The sequence below is a fragment of the Podarcis bocagei genome (assembly GCF_964188305.1).
Source record: "Podarcis bocagei genome assembly, chromosome: 3".
Lineage (NCBI taxonomy): Eukaryota > Metazoa > Chordata > Lepidosauria > Squamata > Lacertidae > Podarcis > Podarcis bocagei.
In genome coordinates, this window is record NC_138127.1 from 102,755,400 (window position 1) to 102,779,557 (window position 24,158).

The following is a 24,158-nucleotide window of genomic DNA, read 5'->3' on the forward strand; positions in this document are numbered from 1 at the left end:
GGGTAATGGTATCCCAAAGGATCCAGAAGGAGTGACTCCTGTCTGACGCCCAGATGGGGGCTAGGGCCAGACCATTCCTCCAATGGGAACCCCTTAGGAGACACCCTGATTTGATGGAGGTCATAGGGCATACCTTCCGGTTGGCTTTACCCTTAGTGTCACTGCCAGCAGACGGGCTGAAATGACATAGTAAAGGGACCCCTGACCATTAGGTCCAGTCGTGGCCGACTCTGGGGTTGCGGCGCTCATCTCGCTTTATTGGCCGAGGGAGCTGGCGTACAGCTTCGGGGTCATGTGGCCAGCATGACTAAGCCGCTTCTGGAGAACCAGAGCAGTGCACGGAAACGCCATTTACCTTCCTGCCGGAGCGGTACCTCTTTATCTACTTGCATTTTGACATGCTTTCGAACTGCTAGGTTGGCAGGAGCAGGGACCGAGCAACGGGAGCTCACCCCGTCGCAGGGATTCGAACCGCCGACCTTCTGATCGGCAAGTCCTAGGCTCTGTGGTTTAACCCACAGCGCCACCCGCGACCCTGGAATGACATACACGGCTGCTTATCCCAATGCCTTTGGCAAAACCTTCACATCTGTAACAATAAAATTGTTATTTGATCCCATAAAACCAATATTCTGTGTAGTGTCTAGTTATTGAAACCTTAGGGAATGGGGGTGGTCACAGGGCCTTGACACACAATCACCACTTGCTGCATGGAGGAAAAGTTGTGGGGCAGTCTAATCAAGGGGAGGGTTTTCAAATGTGCATCGAGTAACCACACTTGTGGATCTTGTGATCTCAAATTAAGGTAAAAAGCTAAAGGAGCCCTGGATGGTTACGTCCAGTCAAAGGCGACTATGGGGTGTGGCTCTCATCTTGCTTTTAGGCTGAGGGAGCCGGTGTTTGTCCACAGACAGATTTCCAGGTCATGTGGCCAGTAGGACTAAACTGCTTCTGGCACTACAGGACACCATGACGGAAGCCACAGCACATGGAAATGCCATTTACCATCCCGCTGCAGGAGTACCTGTTTATCTACTTGAACTGGTGTGCTTTCGAACTGCTATGTTCGCAGGAGCTTGGACAGAGCAACGGGAGCTCACCCCGTAGCAGGGATTCAAACCACCCACTTTCTGATCGGCAACCCAAGAGGCTCAGTGGCTTAGACCACAGCATGTTGAGAACAAGTATGAAGATTCTGGACTGAAAAAAATGGCACCTAATGAATATGCCACCTGCTTGTTTGTGGGGCCATGAAAGAGAGTGATCCCATCAAATGATAACTTCACATGTGCCAGAACGTTGCATTTTTATGGTTTTAACTGTTGGGAAGAATTATGGCTAAAACTGGATGGGTGGGTGGAGTGGAAGAGTGGGCAGGGGAAATACCTCCACTCAGTTTAACTGAGTTGGCATCTATCTGTCTTGGAAGACAATGGAGGAGTATGCCTTTGTGAGTGAGGTCAGGCTGATGGATAGCTGCAGCACCTGCTGTGGTTGTGGAGACTGATGCAGGAGAGACATGTTTTGTTGCAGCTGGGGCAGATGAAGGTGTCCAGTTGTGCAGCTGCAAATGCACCATGGCTTTTTTCCTCTCTGCGCTGGAACCCCCTGGGATCTCAGTACCACTTGGAAGAGGTTGGGGTTGGTTGGCCACCTTTGTAACAGTATTGCTGATGAGCTGAGCATTCCTGATGTGTCAGGGCAGGTGGGGTGGGAAGAGAGAACATTCTGTACCTTAAGCAAGAGCTTTGCTACATGCGTCCGTTGGAAGGTGTTGAAACCTTGGAGTGACAGAACTACGGTATACCTTTGTGTTTCAGTACCCTGAGGTAGAAAACTCCAGTCCATGCTTGGAAAACAAAGAACAGGTTTTGAAACTGCAGAGACCAGAGTTGAGTACATGCAAAGAGGCAGGCCTCTCCTTTTGCAGAAAGCTGTCTAACGAATTTTAGAAAGTCGGTTTCTGCAGGGAAATAAGAAACGGTCATGAACCCCTGAAATAGTATTTCATAAGGCAAAAGCATATGCAATCATTTAGGGCTGCCATAGCTGGGTTTTGTCCGTTGAAAACGGCGTCCGGATGGAATTTTAGAAAAGTGGTTAAGATGTCTGGGGAAACCCGGGAGTATCGGAAGTCTTGAATTTTTATTTATTTATTTTTTTGCGAATTTCTGTAACGATAGCTAAAGTACTTTGTAGAAAAATACTTTTGTGTCCGGATTTTCACTTCTTGAGATATGACAACCCTCCAATCATTAGAAATCATCAGGTGGTTAACATAAGGTATACTAAGTCCGTAGCTTCTTGGGACCCGTATACTTGAAGGATAATCTTTCTCGCACATGCACGCTTGTCCATTTTGATCTGCAGAAGCTGCTCTTTACTTGTAAGTAATCATTCTTTCAGCGGGGCAGCTCCTATACTCTCAAGCTCCCCGCCTATTTATGATTCCTTGAAAGTGCAGAATGACTGGTCTGTTGCAATTGTCACATTGCCATTTCCACAGATCAAAACGGTCAAGTAGGCATTTGTGGAGCCAAGGTGGTCCTTCAAGTAAACTGGGCTGATGAGAAACCAGCAGGAGAACACTTCAATCTCCCAGGACATTCTATCCAAGATCTCAAAGTAGTTGTCTTATTACAAAAGAATTTCAGAAATAGACTGGAAAGAGAAGTTGTTGAATTGCAGCTTATTTCCAGACTTAAAACCATGGAGAGACCTGGTCTGAATAGAGACACTGGATTCTTATCTCATACATGATAAAGCTATTTTTGGCCATCTCATCCCTTGCTTTTTTCCTGTAAGACCAATCGCAGTCGTTAACAGTTGTCAACTGGTTTACCTCACCTACCAGCCAATCACCCATTCCCACCACCCTTCTGAGTAATGCCCCTCCCCACCCTCTCACTATATATAAAGGTCTGGTGACTTCTGTTTCAGTGTATCTGAAGAAGTGTGCATGCACACGAAAGCTCATACCAAGAACAAACTTAGTTGGCCTCTAAGGTGTTACTGGAACGATTTATTATTATTATTATTTTTAAAAAAATTGTTTGGTCTGAAGAGGTTAAGGGAATAATAATAATAATAATTTCATTATTTGTAGCCTATCCATCTGACTGCAAAAGTGCAGGTACATTTAAATGTATGCAATTCTGGTCTCTGCAGCTTCAAAGCCTGCTCTTTGTTTTCCAAGCATGGACTTTCCCATTTTGGGCCTCAATGTACTGAAAAGTAAGGTTTTTTGTGTCGTTCTGAGCTTAAGTACAGAAAATACAGCACACACACACACGCGCGCACACACAGTGCTTCCTTTTAGGGAACTTTTGCACTTGCGGGGGCGCAATTAGTGCCAGCATAGTCTGTTAAGAGTTTGGGTGTAATCTTTGACACCTCCCTTTCCATGGAGGCGCAGATTGCAGCTATAACAAAGGTGGCATTTTCCCATCTCCGCCAAGCTAAGCAGTTGGCTCCTTACCTCTCTTGCCCTGACCTAGCCACTGTGATCCACGCGACGGTCACCTCTAGACTGGATTATTGTAACTCGCTCTACGTGGGGCTGCCCTTGAGACTGACCCAGAAACTCCAGCGGGTGCAGAATGCCGCGGCGAGACTCCTTATGGGGTCTTCGCTGCGAGATCACATTCATCCAGTACTATACCAGCTGCACTGGCTCCCTGTGGAGTACAGGATCAGGTTTAAGGTGCTGGTTTTAACCTTTAAAGCCCTATCCGGCCTAGGACCCTCGTACCTACGGGACCGCCTCTCCTGGTATGTCCCACAGAGGAACTTACGGTCTTCAAACAAAAACACCCTGAAGGTCCCAGGCCACAGAGAGGTTAGGCTGGCCCCAACCAGAGCCAGGGCTTTTGCGGCTGTGGCTCCGATCTGGTGGAACGCTCTGTCACAAGAGACTAGGGCCCTGTGGGACTTGACATCTTTCCGCAGGGCCTGCAAGACAGAGCTGTTCCACCAGGCCTTTGGCCAGGGCACAGCCTGACTCCCTCCTTTGGCAATCTTCACAGAACTTTAGCCTAATGGTTGCCATCAATTTGAGTTGAATTAATTTTATAATAAAATGATTTTAGAATTTTGTACTATTTTATTGTTGTTAGCTGCCCTGAGCCCGGCTTTGGCTGGGGAGGGCGGGATACAAATTATTATTATTATTATTATTATTATTATTATTATTATTATTATTATTATTATTATTATTTGTCATGGCAGAAGGGGCAAGCTCAAAAGAGATGGAAATCCAGGCTGTGAGATAAGGGCACCTTCATTATAGGCAGAATATGCCTGGTTCAGTCCCCAGCATCTCCAGTTAGGGCTGGGAGAGTACCCTGTTTGAAACCCTAGAGAGCTGCTGCCAGTCAGTGCAGGCAATACTGAATTAGATGGACCAATGCTCTGATGGAAAATGGTCTCACTTGCTATAACACACCTTCCAGTGTCCCTGTGTGAGGAATGTGATAAGCAGGGTTTGCTTTCTCTAGTTCAGGGGTCAAGGTTTGGAAGAAAGCTTGTTCTGCCCAGCAAATCCTGCAAGCGACCCACCTTTGACTTATGGAAGAGAAGAGTTGCGATGGGCAGGAAATATAGTTTGGCAAGGCTGTGTTTTCCTGGTACTGTTGGCTTTGTCCCCAAAGTGCTATGGAAAAGATGTAAACTCCATAGCTGAGAAGTAACTAAGACAGTATAATAATGAGTTCTGCTTCTTCTTTGTTTTGGAAAAAAATATGCTCTAAAACGGTACATATCTGTACATAAGGCAGAAAACCAGAAAAAGTACCATATTTTTTGCTCTATGAGACTCACTTTTTCCCTCCTAAAAAGTAAGGGGAAATGTGTGTGCGTCTTATGGAGCGAATGCAGGCTGCGCAGGAAAAAAAGGTGTGCCACACTTTTAACTTTTCGGAAGAAATGTGCCAGTACTGCGTACCCTTGAGTGCCCCCAGAGAAAAAAGCACTGATAATACCTTAGATCTACCAGAGATCATTTTGCTGAGCAAAAAATCATATTGCAACCGCTATCTGACAAGCTCTCACTTACAAACACACAAGAGGTGCCTAGCTATGTTTTACGTACTGTGTTAAATATATAGATATGCACACTGCACTCAAAAGTAGAGTTCCTCCTTTTCAGGAGTAGCTCCTTGACTTCATTACAAAGCAAGATGAAATTTAAGCACTGGTCAAGGTATCATTTGGTTGTGCATTCTTCCTTAATCTGCAGCCACGCCATCCATTATTCTCATGCTTAGATTCTATTATCGCAGTATAAATAACCATATGGACAGCATGGCACAGAATCTAGAAGACATGATGCCCAAAGAAAGGGTGGTGGTCGAAAAAGAAAATTACCGTATTTTTTGCTCTATAAGACTCACTTTTTCCCTCCTAAAAAGTAAGGGGAAATGTGTGTGCGTCTTATGGAGCGAATGCAGGCTGCACAGCTATCCCAGAAGCCAGAACAGCAAGAGGGATTGCTGCTTTCACTGCACAGCGATCCCTCTTGCTGTTCTGGCTTCTGAGATTCAGAATTTTTTTCTTCTTGTTTTCCTCCTCCAAAAACTAGGTGCGTCTTATAGAGCGAAAAATACGGTAACTGCCAAGCCCCTCCATCTAACCCTTTAGAGAATATGGGCACACATAGCACACATAGCCACTAGAGGTCCTGCCTTCTCTGTCAAAGATCTCTCTGCAGAGTTTGTTGCTAATTTTGCAATACGTGCAGTTACTCAGCACTCTGTTTTCGGAATGCAAAAGTACGCGTAAGGAAGGCTATGTGCACTTTGTGCTTAAAGACATCGGATGGATTTCTGCATTGAGACAATCTAGGTCCTCTCCCCTACGTAAATCATGCCTACTATGGGCAAACATTCAATGCAACTATTGCATAGTTCTGGCTGGCTTTTGTTAGAGGAGTCAATTAGACGTGGCCATGAAACCTTGCTCTTGGGCAAAGCAACTTTTAGTGGATGTTGCCCACCCGCTTTCAGCTATAACTTCGGGATTGCTTAGCATTAGTGTACACATCCTGGGTTGACAAAAATTGTATTTACAATTAAAGTACAATTCAGATACTGAGAAATATTCTGACAGAATAAAACAACCTGTGAGGGTGTATCTCACCAGTACTTTCACTACCCGCAGCATAAAGTAGTCTTTAAAAGAAAAAATCAAATCACCCCAAATGCTAAAATAAGTTTTTATTGGAGGAAAGAAAGCAGGGTGCGAGGAATCCATCGATGTGTGCCTCAGCCGCTCTGGGCAGCGTCCAACACAAATAAAAACATAATAAAACATCAAACGTTAAAAACGATAGAGGCTGCCGTCACAAAGAGAACCGATAGAGAACTTACATAAGGACTCTATTTCTTGGAAAGCTCAATTTTGTTCTCAACACTGCATTCTAAATAGTGGCAGATATGCTGCGAATTTTCCCATATCAAAGCCCATCTGGATTCTCATGTCGTATATAAAGGAAAAAGAACACAGTTTAGTCAAACGGATAGAATTTTCTTACAGTTCTGTTACTCAATGTTTGCAGCAAAGATTACTGCTGTCGCTGCATGTTCCAATCTTCTTTCCATTACTAGGGCATTCGGCATAGAAGCACACTCCACCATTGGTGTGGCAGCTTTTCTTTGTAGTAATTTGCTCAAGAAGTTCTGTCCAAAACAGTAAATGCTTGAAAAAATGGCCTAAGCTTACTAAGAGGCAGGATAACTTGGTGTGTGATCTGATTATTTGCTTGTTTAAAACGTTTGTTTACCAATTACAGAATTCTTAGTTAATCGTCTTCCGTTTACAGATAAATTTGTCAACTGAGTTTAAATAAATCTGCACATTCCCCAAACCTGAAGGACTTAGAGCAACAGAACAGTCTGGCCATTATAAAGAAATTCTGTCCTTGGTTTGCCTCCCCCCCCCCCCTTCTCAGTTTGATTCCCTGGCACCATATCTGTATAAATTAACTATCCTATTAACTATCCCAAAATACAGACGTGCCTTCTTCACACTGGCCAGATTGGATGTGATGCCCTCTGCCCTACTTGAGGGCAGATACCAAAAGATTCCAACTGAGAAACGACTCTGCCCCTGTCGAGATGGCAATCTAGAAACAGTGGCTCATATTCTCCTGTCCTTTATAAAGATCTGAGGAATAAGATCATCACCCCACTCTTACTTACCATCCCAGGCCGCCCGTCTGAGGCCACATTGTTCTTTCTTTTATCAGATCAAAATGATCAGACAACAGCAAAGGTTGCTAGGTTTATCGAGGGTGCAATGAGATTAAGGACCACTATCTGAACGATAATCTTGGCCATTTGATTGCCCTTTTTACCAATTGCTGTCCTTTTTATTTGTATATATTTTATTTGTATATATTGCTTGTTTTATGTTGCTATGGCCGTTGGCTAATGCGAATAAAGTTTATCAATCTATCTATTTCACAGATAAATGCATTTTTATGCACACTAGATTCCAGTATATCCATTTTTTGTATGTGTTTCCCAGCTGGAAAACTGCAATGCAAAATCCAAAGGAGTGTGAATTTCAAAGGATGGCTGTGTTTTGTTCCACACATTGTTCTGATGACTGCATATTAGGCAGTTTCACCCCTAAATGAGAACAGAACCCCCCCTTTTCCCCCTTGCAACTGAGGAAATGCAAAATAAGCCACTTCATGAGATATGTGCAAATTTGCTTCCTTTCTGCAGGCTGCAAGTCTGAGCTGTCCTTGGCACAGAAGAGAAGCGTCTTTGCTAGAACAGCCTGTACATATTCCCCCCCCCCCCGTTCATGCGGCCAAAAAGTTATTTATGTTCCGCAGTCCGTGAGGACTAGGGTAAGGTGGGCGAAGCAGTCATTTTTACAAAAGGTAGCAAGTGTTTGTTTTTCAGAGATAGGAGACTTCCTTCTCCCTTTATGGAAATCAGCACACACCACTGGTTCATATGCCCAACTACATTGCTTTTATTAGAAAAAGAAAATGCAAGATTTCTGTTAGACAGCAATTGTTGTTCCCTTTTGGGAAGGTTGACTAGCTGACAAGCTCAAATGCACAAGGCTTCTGGGAGTGGTGAAGAAAGATCCTGTGTCACAGGAAAATTGCTTCAGGATTCAGAAACGTCCGAATCTTCTCCTGGGTGGATAATTGATGCCCACCCTAAGGGAACAGGTAAACAGGGTGAAGATATTCTGAAATATGAGAGGTTAGAATTCATTCGCCCCCCGCAATATGATAGGCTTGCTGCTGGTGAAGAGGGAGGGAGCCAGCTTACCAAAAGCAGCAGTAGATCTGGGACGGATCATGAGGGCATGGTCCCCACAACTTTTCCTCCCTGTAACACTCCTTAAGATTTCTGCATACTCCATCTGCACATTTTTTACTCCTGGCCTGGTTTAACCCTGGGGGTGTTTGAAGAAACAAGAGGAACATTGTGATTAAGGGCAGACCTTCCCAATCTGAAACACTATTCCAATATTGTCATGGAATCATAGAGCGGTAGAGGTGAAAGGGGAGCCCCAAGGGTCATCTAGTCCATCTAGATCAGCCTGGAAACCAGGCCTAATAATAATAATAATAATAATAATAATAATAATAATAATAATAATTTATTATTTGTACCTCTCCCATCTGGCTGGGTTTCCACCAGCCACTCTGGGTGGCTTCCAACAAAGATTAAAAATACATTAGAATGTCACACATTAAAAACTTCCCAGAACCTTCAGATGTCTTCTAAATGTTAGATAGTTGTTTATCTCTTTGACATCTGATGGGAGGGCCCTCTGCCTGGTTCCCTGTAACTTTGCTTCTTGCAAGGAGGGAACTTCCAGAAGACCCTCGGCGCTGGACCTCAGCGCCTGGGCAGAATGATGGGGGTGGAGATGCTCCTTCAGGTATAGTGCGCCAAGGCCGTTAGATGAGGAAGGGCTGAGGGAGTTGGGTATGTTTAGCCTGGAGAAGATAAGTCTGAGAAGCAATACACTGTCCAAATCTCTAAAGGACTGTTCCATGGGAAATGGAGCAAGCTTGTTTTCTCCTGCCCTGGGTGGTAGGACTCAAACCAATGGCTTTAAGTTACAAGAACCAAGTTACTCAAACCACCGGCTTCAAGTTACAAGAAGGGAAACTCTGGCTGAGCATTAGGAAGAACTTTCTGATGGTAAGAGCTGTTCTGCAGTGGAACAGACTCCCTCAGAATGGGTGGACTCCCCTTCAGTCAAGGTTTATAAACAGAGCTTGGATGGCCACCTGTCAGAGATTCTTTACCTGTGGCTTCAGCATTGCTGTGGGCTGGACTTAGATGACTCTTGTGGCTCCTTTCCAACTCTATGAATATATTTCTCGGACTATGCAAAGAATCCTCCCACCCCACAGGGTTGATGTTTCCTGCTCTCCCACCTGTAGGCTGAAGACGGGTGGTCCCCAAACATCTTACCTGGCAATAGAAGGACGATAACAAAAGACAGAAGGAAGGTGGTCTTCATGGCTGAATCTCAGAGCTTCCGGAGCCTCAGTGTTTCCAGAAAATGGGGAAGAGAGGGAATGACGAAGGAGGAGTATTGTGGGAGAACGTCAGGTGGCTTTTGCGTATTCTCTGCTGGGAACAGAGCATCAAAATCTGAGCGTGTGTGTGTGTGTGTGGGGGCCTGCAACAAAATGTTCCCACTCCTTAAGAAGAGTATTGTTCAGGGCTTCATCCAGGCTAGAACAAGAGAGTTACAGTGTTGCTCAGGCCTTGCTCTCTGTGGCGTTTCAGCAAATGGTGTGGGTTGTGTGTGTGTGTGCAGTGCTGGATTTACGTATAAGCTTAACAAGCTATAGCTTAGGGCCCCACTCTCTTGGCCCCCCCCCAAAAAAAAATTTAAAGGGAATAAAACCTGGATGTACATTTCCAAAATATAAGATACAAAACAAATAAAATCAAACCTACATAAGCAACAGTGCTTGGTGTTTTGTAGGCTCCTATGATGTAAATAATGGGCCCAGCCTGTTCGCCTGCTCCCTAAAATATCACTGGTTTGCTCCTTTCTATATATAGGGTGCCTACATTCTGCATGGACTGGTTGCATGGCCACATGTACAAATGGCTTTAGATATCTATTATGTCCATAAATGACCATATAGCATATATTCAACACAAAAAAGCAACAATTTGTTGTTGACAGGACAGCTGGACGTATAAAGGGCCCCATTACCTTCAGTAGCTTTGGGCCTCATCCAACCTAAATCCGGCCGTGTGTGTGTGTGTGTGTGTGTGTGTGTGTGGAGAAAGAGGTCAGGTACAAAGGACTCTTCCTTCCCCCATCCACTGAGTTTTTATTTTGTTTCAATGGAGGGCTCAAATTTGGGACTGGCTTCTAGGAGGCTGTGGTCGTGGCTCTGGAGAATGGGAAATTTGGGGAGAGTGGAGAGTGGAAGCTGTGTACAGTCTAGTGTTTTAAGCCTTAGGGAATGGGGGGCAGTCACGGGGCCTTGACACACAATCACCACTTGCTGCATGGAGGAAAAGGTGTGGGGCAGTCTAATCAAGGGGAGGGTTTTCATATGCGCATTGAGTAACCACACTTGTGGATCTTGTGATCTCGAATTAAGGTAAAAAGCTAAAGGAGCCCTGGATGGTTACGTCCAGTCAAAGGCGACTATGGGGTGTGGCTCTCATCTTGCTTTCAGGCCGAGGGAGCCGGTGTTTGTCCACAGACAGATTTCCGGGTCATGTGGCCAGTAGGACTAAACTGCTTCTGGCACTACGGGACACCATGGCGGAAGCCACAGCACATGGAAATGCCATTTACCGTCCCGCTGCAGCAGTACCTATTTATCTACTTGAACTGCTGTGCTTTTGAACTGCTAGGTTGGCAGGAGCTGGGACAGAGCAACTGGAGCTCACCCCATCGCAGGGATTCGAACCACCCACTTTCTGATCGGCAAGCCCACGAGTCTAAGTGGTTTAGACCACAGCATGTTGAGAACAAGTATGAGGATTCTGGACTGAGAAAAATAGCACCTAATGAATATGCCACCTGCTTGTTTGTGGGGCCATGAAAGAAAGTGATCCCATCAAATGATAACTTCACATGTGCCAGAACGTTGCATTTTTATGGTTTTAACTGTTGGGAAGAATTACAGCTATAACTGGGTGGGTGGGTGGAGGGGAAGAGAGTTGAACTGAGTTGGCACCTATCTGTCTCGGAAGAAAATGGAGGAGTGTGCCTTTGTGAGTGAGGTCAGGCTGATGGATAGCTGCAGCACCTGCTGTGGTTGTGGAGACTGATGCAGGAGAGACATGTTTTGTTGCAGCTGGGGCAGATGAAGGCGTCCAGTTGTGCAGCTGCAAATGCACCATGGCTTTTTTCCTCTCTGCGCTGGAACCCCCTGGGATCTTCTACCGCTTAGCAGAGGTTGGGGGCTGGTGGGTGTGGCGTTCATACGGAGCTCCCAGTTGTTTCATGGACTATTGACCCATACACCACTACAGTGGTACCTCGGGTTAAGTACTTAATTCATTTCAGAGGTCCGTTCTTAACCTGAAACTGTTCTTAACCTGAAGCATCACTTTAGCTAATGGGGCCTCCTGCTGCCGCCGTGCCGCCGAAACAGGATTTCTGTTCTCATCCTGAATCAAAGTTCTTAACCCGAGGTACTATTTCTGGGTTAGCGGAGTCTGTAACCTGAAGCGTATGTAACCCGAGGTACCACTGTATTGCTGATGAGCTGAGCCTTCCCGATGTGTCAGGGCAGGTGGGGTGGGAAGAGAGAGCATTCTGTACATTAAGCAAGAGCTTTGCTACATGCATCCGTTGGAAGGTGTTGAAACCTTGGAATGACAACTATACCTTTGTGTTTCAGTACCCTGACATAGAAAACTCCAATCCATGCTTGGAAAACAAAGAACAGGTTTTGAATCTGCAGAGTACATGCAAAGAGGCAGGCCTGTCCTTTTGCAGAAAGCTGTCTAACGAATTTTAGAAAGTCGGTCTCTGCAGGGAAATAAGAAACAGTCACGAACCCCTGAAATAGTATCTGGTAAGGCAAAAGCATATGCAATCATTAGGGCTGCCATAGCTGGGTTTTGTCCTTTGAAAACAGTGTCCGGGTGGAATTTAAGAAAATCAGTTAAGATGTCTGGGAAAACCCCAGAGTATTGGAAGTGTTGATTTTTTTTTTTGAATTTCCAAAAAGATAGCTAAAGTACTTTGCAGGAAATTAGTTCTGCTTCTTCTTTGTTTTTTGGGGAAAATGCTCTAAAACAGTACATATCTGCACATCAGGCAGAACAACAGAAAAAGTAACTGCCAAGCCCCTCCATCTAAGCCTTTAGAGCAGTGTTTCCCAACCACTGTTCCGCGGCACACTAGTGTGCCGCGAGATGTTGCCTGGTGTGCCGCAAGATGTTGCCTGGAGGGAGGCGGGTGAGTCGGGCGGCGAGAGGCGGGGCGGCGAGAGGCGGGGCGGCGAGAGGCGGGGCGGCAAGAGGCGGGGCGGCGGCGGCGAGGAGAGGCCGCCCAGCGCGGGGCTCTCGCCGTCTGCCTGCCTGGCTGCCTGCGAGCTCGGCGGGCAGCGCCTCCGTCCGCAGCGCCCGCCTCGCGGCTCTCATTCCCTGCCCCTGCCAAAGCTCACCCAGCCAAGCCGCGCTCTCCTTCCTGCCTCGCTTTGCTGCCTCCTCCCCCCCCACCCCCAAAGCTTGGAGGTTCCCCGGCAAGGGGGAGGGAAAAAAATTGAAACTTACACTTTCGTGCGTCCCTCCCGGCGTGACGCTGCGCGCTGACGTCACGGGGCTGTAATGGTGGTGTGCCTCGAGATTTTTTTCATCAAACAAGTGTGCCGTTGCCCAAAAAAGGTTGGGAAACACTGCTTTAGAGAATATGGGCACACATAGCACACATAGCCACTAGAGGTCCTGCCTTCTCTGTCAAAAATCTCTCTGCAGAGTTTGTTGCTAATTTTGCAATACGTGCAGTTACTCAGCACTCTGTTTTCGGAATGCAAAAGTACGCGTAAGGAAGGCTATGTGCACTTTGTGCTTAAAGACATCGGATGGATTTCTGCATTGAGACAATCTATGTTTTCTCCCCTACATAAATCATGCCTACCATGGGCAAACAATCAATACAATTATTGCATAGTTCTGGCTGGCTTTTGTTAGAGGAGTCAGTTAGACGTGGCACTGAAGCCTTGTTCTTGGGCAAAGCAACTTTCAGTGGGTTTTGCCCACATGTTCTTAACTATATCTTCGGGTTTGCTTAGCGTTAGTGTACACATCCTGGGCTGACAAAAATTATATTTACAATTAAAGTACATTTCAGATAATGAGAAATATTGTAACGGAATAAAACAATCTGCGAGGGAGTATCTTGCCAGTACTTTGACTACCGTTTTATTGGCCCGCAGCATAAAGTAGTATATATTTTTTAAAAATCAAATCACCCCAAATGCTAAAATAAGATTTTACTGGAGGAAAGGAAGCAGGATGCGAGGAATCCATTGATGTGTGCCTGGGTAATGCTTAGGAATTTCCAGGATATGTCTTCTTCTTTTCTGGACGCAGTTCAGAAATCCATAGCGTAACCTTCAGAAATAACAGAAATCTTATTATTTACATCCCACCTATCTGGCTGGGTTGCCCCAGCACAAATAAAAACATAATAAAATATCAAACATTAAAAACTTCACAAAGGACTGCCTTCACAAAGAACCAAGAGATGCTCTCAGCTCCTTTGTTTCCAAAGCGCGAGAGAATATATCCATTTTAAATTTAATTTATGTTATGAGAATTATAAGGTCTATGGTATAAAAATAAATGCTCATACATGTACCAGGCAAACACATACATAAATATATAAACCACATGTCTGTGAAACAGTGCAGGAAAACAGTCCCAAAGCCATTTTGACTCTTTCAGTGACCTCAAATATTCCTCTGCAGTTTGGATGGAAATGGGAAAAGCCTCTCCATTGTATAGGCACACACATTGTACGGGAAAAGCCTCTCCATTTAAGGCACAAATCCTGCCTTAAAGGCACATTTGGGTATGAATAGGGTGAGCCCATGACCTGGACCCAGGAATTAAGTATTTTATCACCACAAAAGAATGGCCAGGCTGCCCAGGTAAACCCATTAACAAGTTTCCTGCCAGACAGGATTCTGCTGTAGACTGCCCCTTCTGTGATGTATGTATGATGTATTGGGGTGGGCTTGGGTGGTCTTGAGCTACAGGGTGGGCAATTTCAAAAGTCTATATAAGGGCTTGCACAGCATGGTTCTGGGTTCTTCCTCCTTCCTGCGTAGGGTGTGTGTGTGAGCACCCTGTTGCAACAGTTTAATAAAGATCAGGTCTACTAGCTGTTTTGCTTCTCAATATTCTCAGGTTGGCCTCTGTTATTTTCTCCTACCGATAGAAAACCTACATAAGGACTCTATATGGGCTCTTGGGTACCCCATAAGGGAAAAGGAACAGCTTTTGCTTGTAACAATTTATATCCTGTTTCTTCCTCCATGGGTGGATGGAGAGCGCAGTGAAGAGGATAAAAGGGACCCCAGACACACCAAGAATTTAAAGCACTATGATGCCACTTCAAACAGTCATGGCTTTCTCCAGAGCATTCTGGGAGCTGTAGTTTCTTCAGGGTGCTGGGAATAGCTAGATGTCTCCTATTTTTCCCCATGGAGCTATGGTTCCCGGAACGGCTTAACAACCAATCCCTGTCCACAGGGGACTCTGGGAATTGCAACTCAATGAGAGGAAGAGGGGTCCCCGAACACCTCTCGGCTCCCTCAACAAACTACAGCTCCCAGAATAATTTGGGGGAAGCCATGACTGTTTCAAATGGTATCCTAATTCTTTGAATGGATGGCATGAATGTGGCCTGGGGGGGGGAGGGACATGTATTAAATTACAATCTCTTCTGAAATGATCCTTTGGGGCAGGAGAAACTAGAAGATCTGCTTGCATAAAGAGGCTTCCAGGTTGAATCCCCACCATCTCCAGGTAGAGGGCTGGGAATTTCCCCAGCCTGAAACCTTGGGGAGGTGCTGCCAGCCAGTGTGGACAATATTGGGCTAATGGGTCAGTGGCCTGACTTGTTATAAGGCAGCTTCCTAGCTACCTGTGTAAGGATTGTGCTAAGCAGGGTTTGCTTTCGCTGGTTTAGGGATAGAGGGTTTGGATGAAGCAGATGTGAGTTGGGGGTAGCATAGTTTGGCAAGACTGTGTTTTCTGGTACTGTCTAGCTTTGTCCGCATAGTGCTATGGAAAGATGAATGCTCACAGTTACAAGGTAACTGAGATAATATAATAGTGAGTTCCGCTTGCTATTTCTTTTTTAAAAAATAAAATGCTCTAAACTTTACATAACTGCACATTGGGCAGAACAACAGAATAAATAACTGCCAAGCTCCACCATCTAACCCTTTAGAGAATATGGGCACACATAGCCACTAGAGGACCTGTCTTCTCTGTCAAAAATCTCTCTGGAGAGTTTGTGCTAATTTTGCAATACATGCAGTGACTCATTGTTTTCGGAATATGGAAATACCCGTAAGAAAGGCTTTGTTCACTTTGATGGATTTCTGCATCAAGACAAACTAGGTTCTCTTCCCTACATAAATCATGCCTACTATGAGCAAACATCCAATGCAATTATTGCATCGTTTGCCTGGCTTTTGTTAGAAGAGTAAATTAGACGTGGCACTGAAGCCTTGTTCCTGGGCATAGCAACTTTCAGTGGGTGTTGCCCACATGCTCTCAACTATATCTTCATGGGTGGAAAAGGCTGAATTTCTCAGAAAGCTGGATTTTGCCCCCAACGCTCCATTCTGAATAGCAGCAGACATGTGACAAGTTACAAGAGAGGAGATTTTGACTAAACATTCAGAAAAACACACATCAGTCAGCCACTAGAGGTCCTGCCTTCTCTGTCAAAAACCTCTCTGCAGAGTTTCTGCTAATTTTGCAATATGTGCAGTTACTTGGCACTCATTTTTTTTTTTTTGGCATGTGGAAGAACCTTTAAGCAAGGCTCTGTGCACTTTGTGCTTGAAGACATCGGACAGATTTTTGCATGGATTATCTCCCCTGCATAAATAGTGCTGACTGAGGAAATGTTCAGTGCAATTATTGCATAGTTCTGGCTGGCTTTTGTTAGAGGATTCCATTAGATGTGGCACTGAAGCCTTGTTCTCAGCTGAAACAACTTTCATTGGGTGTTGTCCACTTGCTTTCAAGCATATCTTTAGGCTAGGACTTCAAAAAAAGGGGCAGAAAAGGCCGAATTTCTCAGAAAGCTGCATTTTGCTCCCAACACTGCATTCTAAATAGTGGCAGACACGCTGTGAATTTTCCCATATCAAAGCCCAACTGGATTCTTGGTTAGATGAGCGTTACTCTCATGTCATATATACATAGAAAAATAAAGGAAAAAGAACACGGTTTAGCCAAATGGGTAGAATTTTCTTACAGTTCTCTTAATGTTTGCAGCAAGGATAGAGAGGGTCGATGCATGTTCCAATCATCGTTGCACTATCTCCGCATTTCATGTAAGCGCACCTTCCACCATTTTTATGGCAGATTTTCTTTGTAGTAATTTGCTCGAGAAGGACTGTCAAAAACAATAGATGTTTGAAAAACGGCATAAGCTTAATGAAAGGCAGGATAACCTAGTGGGTGAGCTGATTCTTCCTTTTTTAAAAAGATTGTTCACCAATTACAGAATTCTTAGTTAATCTTCTTTCTTTTATAGATAAATTTGTCAACTGAGTTTAAATAAATTTGCACATTTCCCAAACCCTAGTACATATGTGTCCCTTTGAAGAAATTGAAGAACACATAAAATACCTTAGAATCCTATAAGCAAATGTTCCCACTCATTGCTTAGAAGAACAGAACATGGAAAGCTTTGATCCCACAACACGGACTAAAAATAACTTCAAGAGAAAAATGAGTTGGGCAGGAAGGGCTTATAAGAACATCCAGTTTCACTGATTAAATCTGACTTCATTCATTAAACCTGGCTTCCACAGGTTCACCATCTTAAGACTGTGATCCTAAACACTCTTGCAAAGGAATCAGTTCCTCTGAACACCATGGAATGTTCTTAAAGAAACATGATTTATTATATTATTTTAACTTCACAATGTTTCTTTAGCTCTTGTTTGTAATAAATCTAGCCGCTCAGAGTGGCTGGGACAAGACTTCCAAGGAGAGCTTGGAAGCTGAGCAGAACATCTTCGGTGAGAAGGCCCATGATGCTTTTACGAAAGGAGTTTGCATTTCTGTAGCAACTACTTACAGAGAAAGCAGTTGTAAATGGACTGTGCAGCAGCAGCAGCTGACAGCAGAGCACTGCCTCTCTGTCTAGCCTACCTTTAAACTTTAGCATCACACGGTGCCATATTGATTAAAAAGGCACAGTTCTATAATTCAACAGGCAATACTGTGTTAAGGGAGCATTAATATCTAGGATAGAAGCACTAGCATTATAATCAGGAAAACTAACATAATATTAGGCAAAGGTAAAGGTACCCCTGCCCGTATGGGCCAGTCGTGTCTGACTAGGGTTGTGCGCCCATCTCACTTAAGAGGCCGCTGGCCAGCGCTGTCTGGAGACACTTCCGGGTCACGTGGCCAGCGTGACGAAGCTGCTTTGGCGAGCCGGCACCAGCGCAGCACAGGGAAACACCGTTTACCTTCCCGCTATAAAGCGGTACCTATTTATCTACTTGCACTTAGGGGTGCTTTCGAACTGCTAGGTGGGCAGGAGCTGGGACTGAAAGATGGGAGCTCACCCCGCCGTGGGGATTCGAACTGCCGACCATGCGATCGGCAAGCCCTAGGTGCTGAGGTTTTACCCACAGCGCCACCCGTGTCCCAACATAATATTACCCTGGCATAAACATTTGAATATGCAATTCTGCATAATGCAGCTATTTCTACAAAGTGATTTCCCACAGTATAATGGATTTTCGTATGTTATTTCCACCAATACATGTACAATTTAGCCCAGTATATGCATTCTTGTACACATGACTTGCATTGCTGGAGAATAGCATTCAAAATTCAGAGGAGTTTGCATTTTGAAGGACGGCTGTGTTTCGATTAGTGTATTGTTTTAGAAAGAGAGAAGTATGTAGATTCACCTTCCAATGCAAAGGGGAATGAGTTTCTCCCACCTCCGTATTGAAAGAGAATGCTTACATTTTGGGACTATCCTCCCCACACCTAAGCCCTCCATAGATTTTGGGACATAGGAAGGTGTCTTATTCCAAATCACACTGTTTGTCCACATTCTCTCTGATACTGGCTAAGGTTTGAGTCTTTCTACATCATTTACGGGTGGTGCTGTGGTCTAAACCACAGCGCCTAGGGCTTTCTGATCTCAAGGTCAGCGGTTTGAATCCCTGTAACGGGGTGAGCTCCTGTTGCTCGGTCCCTGCTCCTGCCAACCTAGCAGTTCAAAAGCATGTCAAGTGCAAGTAGATAAATAGGCACCACTCCGGTGGGAAGGTAAAACGGCATTTCCGTGCGCTGCTCTGGTTCGCCAGAAGTGGCTTAGACATGCTGGCCACATGACCCATAAAACTGTCTGTGGACAAACGCCGGCTCCCTCGGCCAGTAAAGTGAGGTGAGCGCTACAACCCCAGAGGCATCCGTGACTGGACTTAACTGTCAGGGGTCCCTTTACCTTTACCTTTTACATCATTTACTATCCTATTCTTTTAGCACAGAAGCGAGAGGCTTCTATGATCATGTGTGTGAGGAGAAAATTAGTTGCCCTTTCATCCTTCCCATGTCCTGAAACTCCTAAGGAAGAAGACTACAAGGCTCCCATTCAAAGGGGTCTGCGACCCAGGATAGAAACATGACTCCTAGGGATTGAGAATGAACCACAAACATTTCTTGCAGGATCTGCTTGCATGAGCCTATATCTTACCTGCTTCCTCCAAAAGGGAGAAGACGAGCAAAGCATAAATCAGAAAGAAGACCTTCATGGCTACTTGGATATGTCTAAGACTCTTTCCACTCAACGGTCATGCAGAGATGGAATGGGAAAGTGCTTCCTCCTTATTTATAAGAGGTGGTGCTCAGTGCTTGAGGGACCTAGATGGAATATGAGCTTGTGAGGCAATTGTGTGTGAAATGGGTACTCCTAGGAATAAGATGTGCATCATGGAAAAAAGCCACTAAGCATGGATTATAGCATTGAGGGGGAAATGTTCTCTGGGACAAGATGCCCTCTTAGATATCTAGCAGTCAAAAATATATTTGGTGATGGAATAGATCTTCCTGTTCCTTCCATTGAGCACCAAGCCTCCTTAAATCCATTAGTTTGGATTCAGGCTGAATTTGACAATCTGTATCTGAAGGTCTACATTCAGAGTATAACCTGGTCAATTCTCCTAGGACTAGGATAGGCAATGTGATGCCCTCTAAATGCTGTAGGACCTTAACTCCAATTAGACCCCTGAAAGCCTGGCCAATGGGCAGGGTTGATGGGAGTTGTAGTCCAACAGTTTCTACCACATTTTCTACTCCTGCTCAAGGTGTTTGTGAACTGGAGTTTTTGGAGCAGAGCAGCAGAACTACCATGAAAACTGAAATCTAGAAGAAGATATGTAGTTCTCAGCATTTTTGTGTGAAATTCTCCTAATACACTCTTTTTGCCTGGTGCATAGATTTTTGCAAAGCAATTTACTCTAATATAATACATATTGGCACGTGATTTTCACCGATAAATGCATTTTTATGCACACTAGATTGCAGTACAGTGGTACCTCGGGTTACATATGCTTCACATTACATACGCTTCAGGTTACAGACTCCGCTAACCCAGAAATAGTACCTCAGGTTAAGAACTTTGCTTCAGGATGAGAACAGAAATCGTGCTCCAGCGGCGCGGCCACAGCAGGAGGCCCCATTAGATAAAGTGGTGCTTCAGGTTAAGAACAGTTTCAGGTTAAGAACAGACCTCCGGAACGAATTAAGTACTTAACCTGAGGTACCACTGTACATGCATTTTGGGTATGTGTTTCCCAGCTGGAAAACTGCAATGCAAAATTCAGAGCAGTGTGAATTTCAAAGGATGGCTGTGTTTTGTTCCACACATTGTTCTGATGAGTGCATATTAGGCAGTTTCACCCCTAAATGAGAACAGACTCCCCCTTCTCCCCCTTGCAACTGAGGAGATGCAAAATAAGCCACTTCATGAGGTATGTGCAGATTTGCTTCCTTTCTGCAGGCTGCAAGTCTGAGCTGTCCTTGGCACAGAAGAGAAGCGTCATTGCTAGAACAGCCTGTACATATCCCCCCCCCCGTTTATGCAGCCAAAAAGTTATTTACGTTCCGCAGTCCGTGAGGACTAGGGTAAGGTGGGCGAAGCAGTCATTTTTACAAAAGGTAGCAAGTGTTTGTTTTTCAGAGATAGGAGACTTCCTTCTCCCTTTATGGAAATCAGCACACAACACTGGTTCATATGCCCAAATGTCTTGCTTTTATTAGAAGAGGAAAATGCAAGATTTTTGTTAGACAACAAGGTGTTGTTCCCTTTTGGGAAGGTTGACTAGCTGACAAGGCTTCTGGGAGTGGCGATGAAGAAAGAGCCCATGTCACAGGAAAATTGCTTCAGGATTCAGAAACGTCCGAATCTTCTGGGTGGATAAATGATGCCTACCTAAGGGAACAGATATACAGGGTGAAGATATTCTGAAATATGAGAGGTTAGGATTCATTCGCCCCCCGCAATATGATAGGCTTGCTGCTGGTGAAGAGGGAGGGAGCCAGCTTACCCAAAGCAGCAGTAGATCTTTGATGGATCATGAGGGCATCGTCCCCACAACTTTTCCTCCCTGTAACACTCCTTCCGCTTTCTGCATACTCCATCTGCACATTTTTTCCTCCTGGCCTGGTTAAGACCTGGGGGTGTTTAAAAAAACAAGAGGAACATTGTGATTAAGGGCAGGCCTTCCCAAGCTGAAACACTCTTCCCATATTGTCATGGAATCATAGAGCAGTAGAGGTGAAAGGATAGCCCCAAGGCTCATCTAGTCCATCTAGTTCAGCCTGGAAACCAGGCCTTATGAGGAAGGGTTGAGGGAGTTGGGTATGTTTAGCCTGGAGAAGATAGGTCTGAGAAGCAATATGCTGTCCAAATCTCTAAAGGGCTGTCTCATGGGAAATGGAGCAAGTTTGCTTTCTCCTGCCCTGGGTGGTAGGACTCCAACCAACGGCTTCAAGTTACAAGAAAGGAAATTCTGGCTGAGCATTAGGAAGAACTTTCTGATGGTAAGAGCTGTTCTGCAGTGGAACAGACTCCCTCAAAATGTGGTGGACTCCCCTTCAGGGAAGGTTTCTAAACCAAGGTTGGGTGGCCATCTATCAGATTCTTTAGTTGTGGCTTCAGCATTGCTGGGTTGCTCCTTTCCAACTCTATGAATATATTTCTCAGACTATGCAACTAAAACAGCAAAGAATTCCCCCCCATCCCGCAGGGTTGATGTTTCTTCCTCTCCCACCTGTAGGCTGAAAACGGGTGGTCCCCAAACATCTTACCTAGCAATAGAAGGAAGATAACAAAAGACAGAAGGAAGGTGATCTTCATGGCTGAATCTCAGAGCTTCCAGAGCCTCAGTGTTTCCAGAAATGGAGAAGAGAGGGAATGACGAAGGAGGAGTATTGTGGGAGAAGGTCATGTTGCTTTTGCGTATTCTCTGCTGGAAACAGCAGCACTGAAATCTGAGCACGTGTGTGGGGGGCGGCAACAAACTGTTCCCACTCTTTAAGAGGAGTGTTGTTCAGGGCTTCACCAGGCTGGAACAAGAGAGTTACAGTGTTGCTCAGGCCTTGATGTTTTAGCCGTGGTGCTTTAGCAAAGGGTGCAGGTTCTGTCTGTCTGTCTGTCTGTCTGTCTGCCTCTCTGTCTCTCTCTGTGGGTGTGTGGAGAAAGAAAGAGGTCAGGTACAAAGGACTCTTCCCTTTCCATTCACCTGAGTTTTAATTCTGTTGCAATAGAGGGCTCATGTTTGGGTCTGGCTTCTAAGAGGGTGGTTGTTGTGGTTCTGGTGAATGGGAAATTTGGGGAGAGGGGAAGCTCTCATTTTGCTCTTCATTTCATCTGGGGGGGGGAATCTTGTGAAAATATATCAGCAATTTTTTCTTTGTGATCTTGCTTAATATACATCTCCCACCCTGCAGGAATTTCTCGATGGCCTGGTGTAAACATTGCACAGAACAGTGTTTTTTCATGTTTTTGCATGGCATAGTTCTTACCCTAGCAAAGTTTCAACAGAGAGCACATCTCTTGCAAATAAAAGCACTTTCAGTGAGAGCCTAGAAATCCCTTACTTTTTCGTGTTTTAACTGTTTTGTTTAAGTGTAGTATTATGCAGCCAACAGTTTACATGTAACAGTCCTATCTGTTGCTCATCATAATCCAGAGGGCCACGCACTAGGCTCTCCCAATTTAATTAACCTTTTAATCAGAGTAATTGGTTGTTTGCTTATTAAAAATTCATACAATCCTGAACTGTACTGGTATTTGTAACCTCTGTTCTTTCAAAACTGCTGGATCTCAAATTGTTTTTCTTTTTGCTGCAGGTACTGTGGTATCATGGTTTTGGCCACTTAAAGTGAGTTTCAAGGTTACAGAATAATAGAATCACAGATTTATAGAGCCAAAAGGGACCACAAAAGTCATCTAGTCCAACCCTTTGCAATGTAGGAATCTCTCACCCAACATGGGGCTCAAACCCACGACCCCGAGATTAAAGGGTTACATCCAAGGACTAAGTGTCTGTTGACCCAGCTGGTTTTGCTCTGCCGGCCCCTTCCTCCTGACGCATTATGCATTTGAGCCATTAGCGTAGCTGATTTTTTTGTTGAAATGTCTCTTCCGTCCATTAAAAACCATGCATTTTAGCATCAATACTGTTGAAGTCTTGTCTGCCTGTTTTGAAGAAGGTAGTCTGTGGGGGAGATCTTTCTGAGCACATCTATGGTTGGGTGGGAGCAGGGGTGCTGACTTATAAAAAATATTGGGGGGGCCCATACTGGGGTCCTGCCGCTGGTTTGCTCGGGTAGCCGGGAGAACGCAGTTCGAGGTGGCGGTGTTGGGGAGAGACCCTCGCTCAGGGCGCCACGAGACTTGGCGGCCGGCGGCCTATCTGGGGGGTTTTGGAGCGTATTTCGGCGGAGCGATTGGGGAGGAGGGGGCTTGTTGCCGGATTCTTCAGCTGGGACGGCGATCCGCTGCTGGGGGGTCCCTGGGCTGAGTTGTGAGCACGGCCTGCTGAAGGGAGATCCAGCCGATTGCGTGACGGGGACGGCCGGGGCTCTCCGGCTAGGGCGCGTGGCTGGCTGGCTGGCTGGCTGGCGAGGGAGCAGGTGGGGAGGAGGCGGGGAATGATTTCTTCACGTTGCAGTCGAGACGGCTTGGCGATCCTTCAGCATCCCCCTTCGGATCTGCGCAAGGAGACAGTGTGGTTTGGGGAGCCCGGGCGAGGTAAGGTCTTCCGAGAAGAAGGCTGAACCTCAGGCGACCAGAGATCTCTCTCGGGCTCCTTGCTAGTTTAGCACCAAGTAAAAATCGTTTTATTTTTGTTTATTTTTAACAGAAAAAAGCGTGGCCAGCTTCCCTTGCTTTCCGTTTTGGCTAGTGGGATGCTGACGTCCTCCGGGCTCTGCGGGCAGAAGCTGACGACGCCCCGTGACGAAAACACGGCTGGGGAGGCCGGCTTCCAACGGAAAGCTAGACAAGCCCAGCTTGGCAAGCGCCTCCGCAGCTCCTGCTCTCCACACCCACCACCAAAGGAGCCAACTTCTAGGGGCTGAAGTCCTGTTGCACCCCCATAACATATTTGAGGTGGCGAGGCTCTCCCAAAGTTGATGAGCATTGCCATTCAAATGGCGTACATGCGCTGCATCTTGTGATCGGTTATGTGGAGCGGGACTTTCCTGCTCTCCCCCCCCCACGTTTAATTCAAGTTGGCACCCCTGCCCCCCACCCCAAGAGAAGATCTCACTCTTATCCGACCCGGGGAAGCGAAAGGGGGGCTGTTGCGCCACGTCTGCCGCTCGCCTGACAGCAGCAACATCTCCCTTCCAAGCGCCGCCCTCAACGCGGAAATGCGCACAGCGGATACGCGCAAGCGAGCT

At 45.6% G+C, this 24,158-nt stretch overlaps 3 long non-coding RNA genes across 3 annotated transcripts; 1 reads left to right on the top strand and 2 right to left on the bottom strand.

Annotated features, from left to right (window-relative positions):
- Nucleotides 1-5,359: 5,359 nt before the first annotated feature.
- LOC308584175 lies at nucleotides 5,360-20,926 on the top strand. Its single transcript, XR_014006574.1, has 2 exons — nucleotides 5,360-8,156; nucleotides 20,776-20,926. It is a non-coding gene; the product is annotated as an uncharacterized lncRNA (long non-coding RNA).
- Nucleotides 7,960-9,627, bottom strand: LOC308584168. Its single transcript, XR_014006566.1, has 3 exons — nucleotides 9,453-9,627; nucleotides 8,292-8,418; nucleotides 7,960-8,176 (listed from the first exon to the last, which is right to left on the bottom strand). It is a non-coding gene; the product is annotated as an uncharacterized lncRNA (long non-coding RNA).
- On the bottom strand, nucleotides 20,477-21,810 carry LOC308584172. The gene is made up of 3 exons (XR_014006570.1): nucleotides 21,558-21,810; nucleotides 20,795-20,921; nucleotides 20,477-20,679 (listed from the first exon to the last, which is right to left on the bottom strand). It is a non-coding gene; the product is annotated as an uncharacterized lncRNA (long non-coding RNA).
- Nucleotides 21,811-24,158: the final 2,348 nt, after the last annotated feature.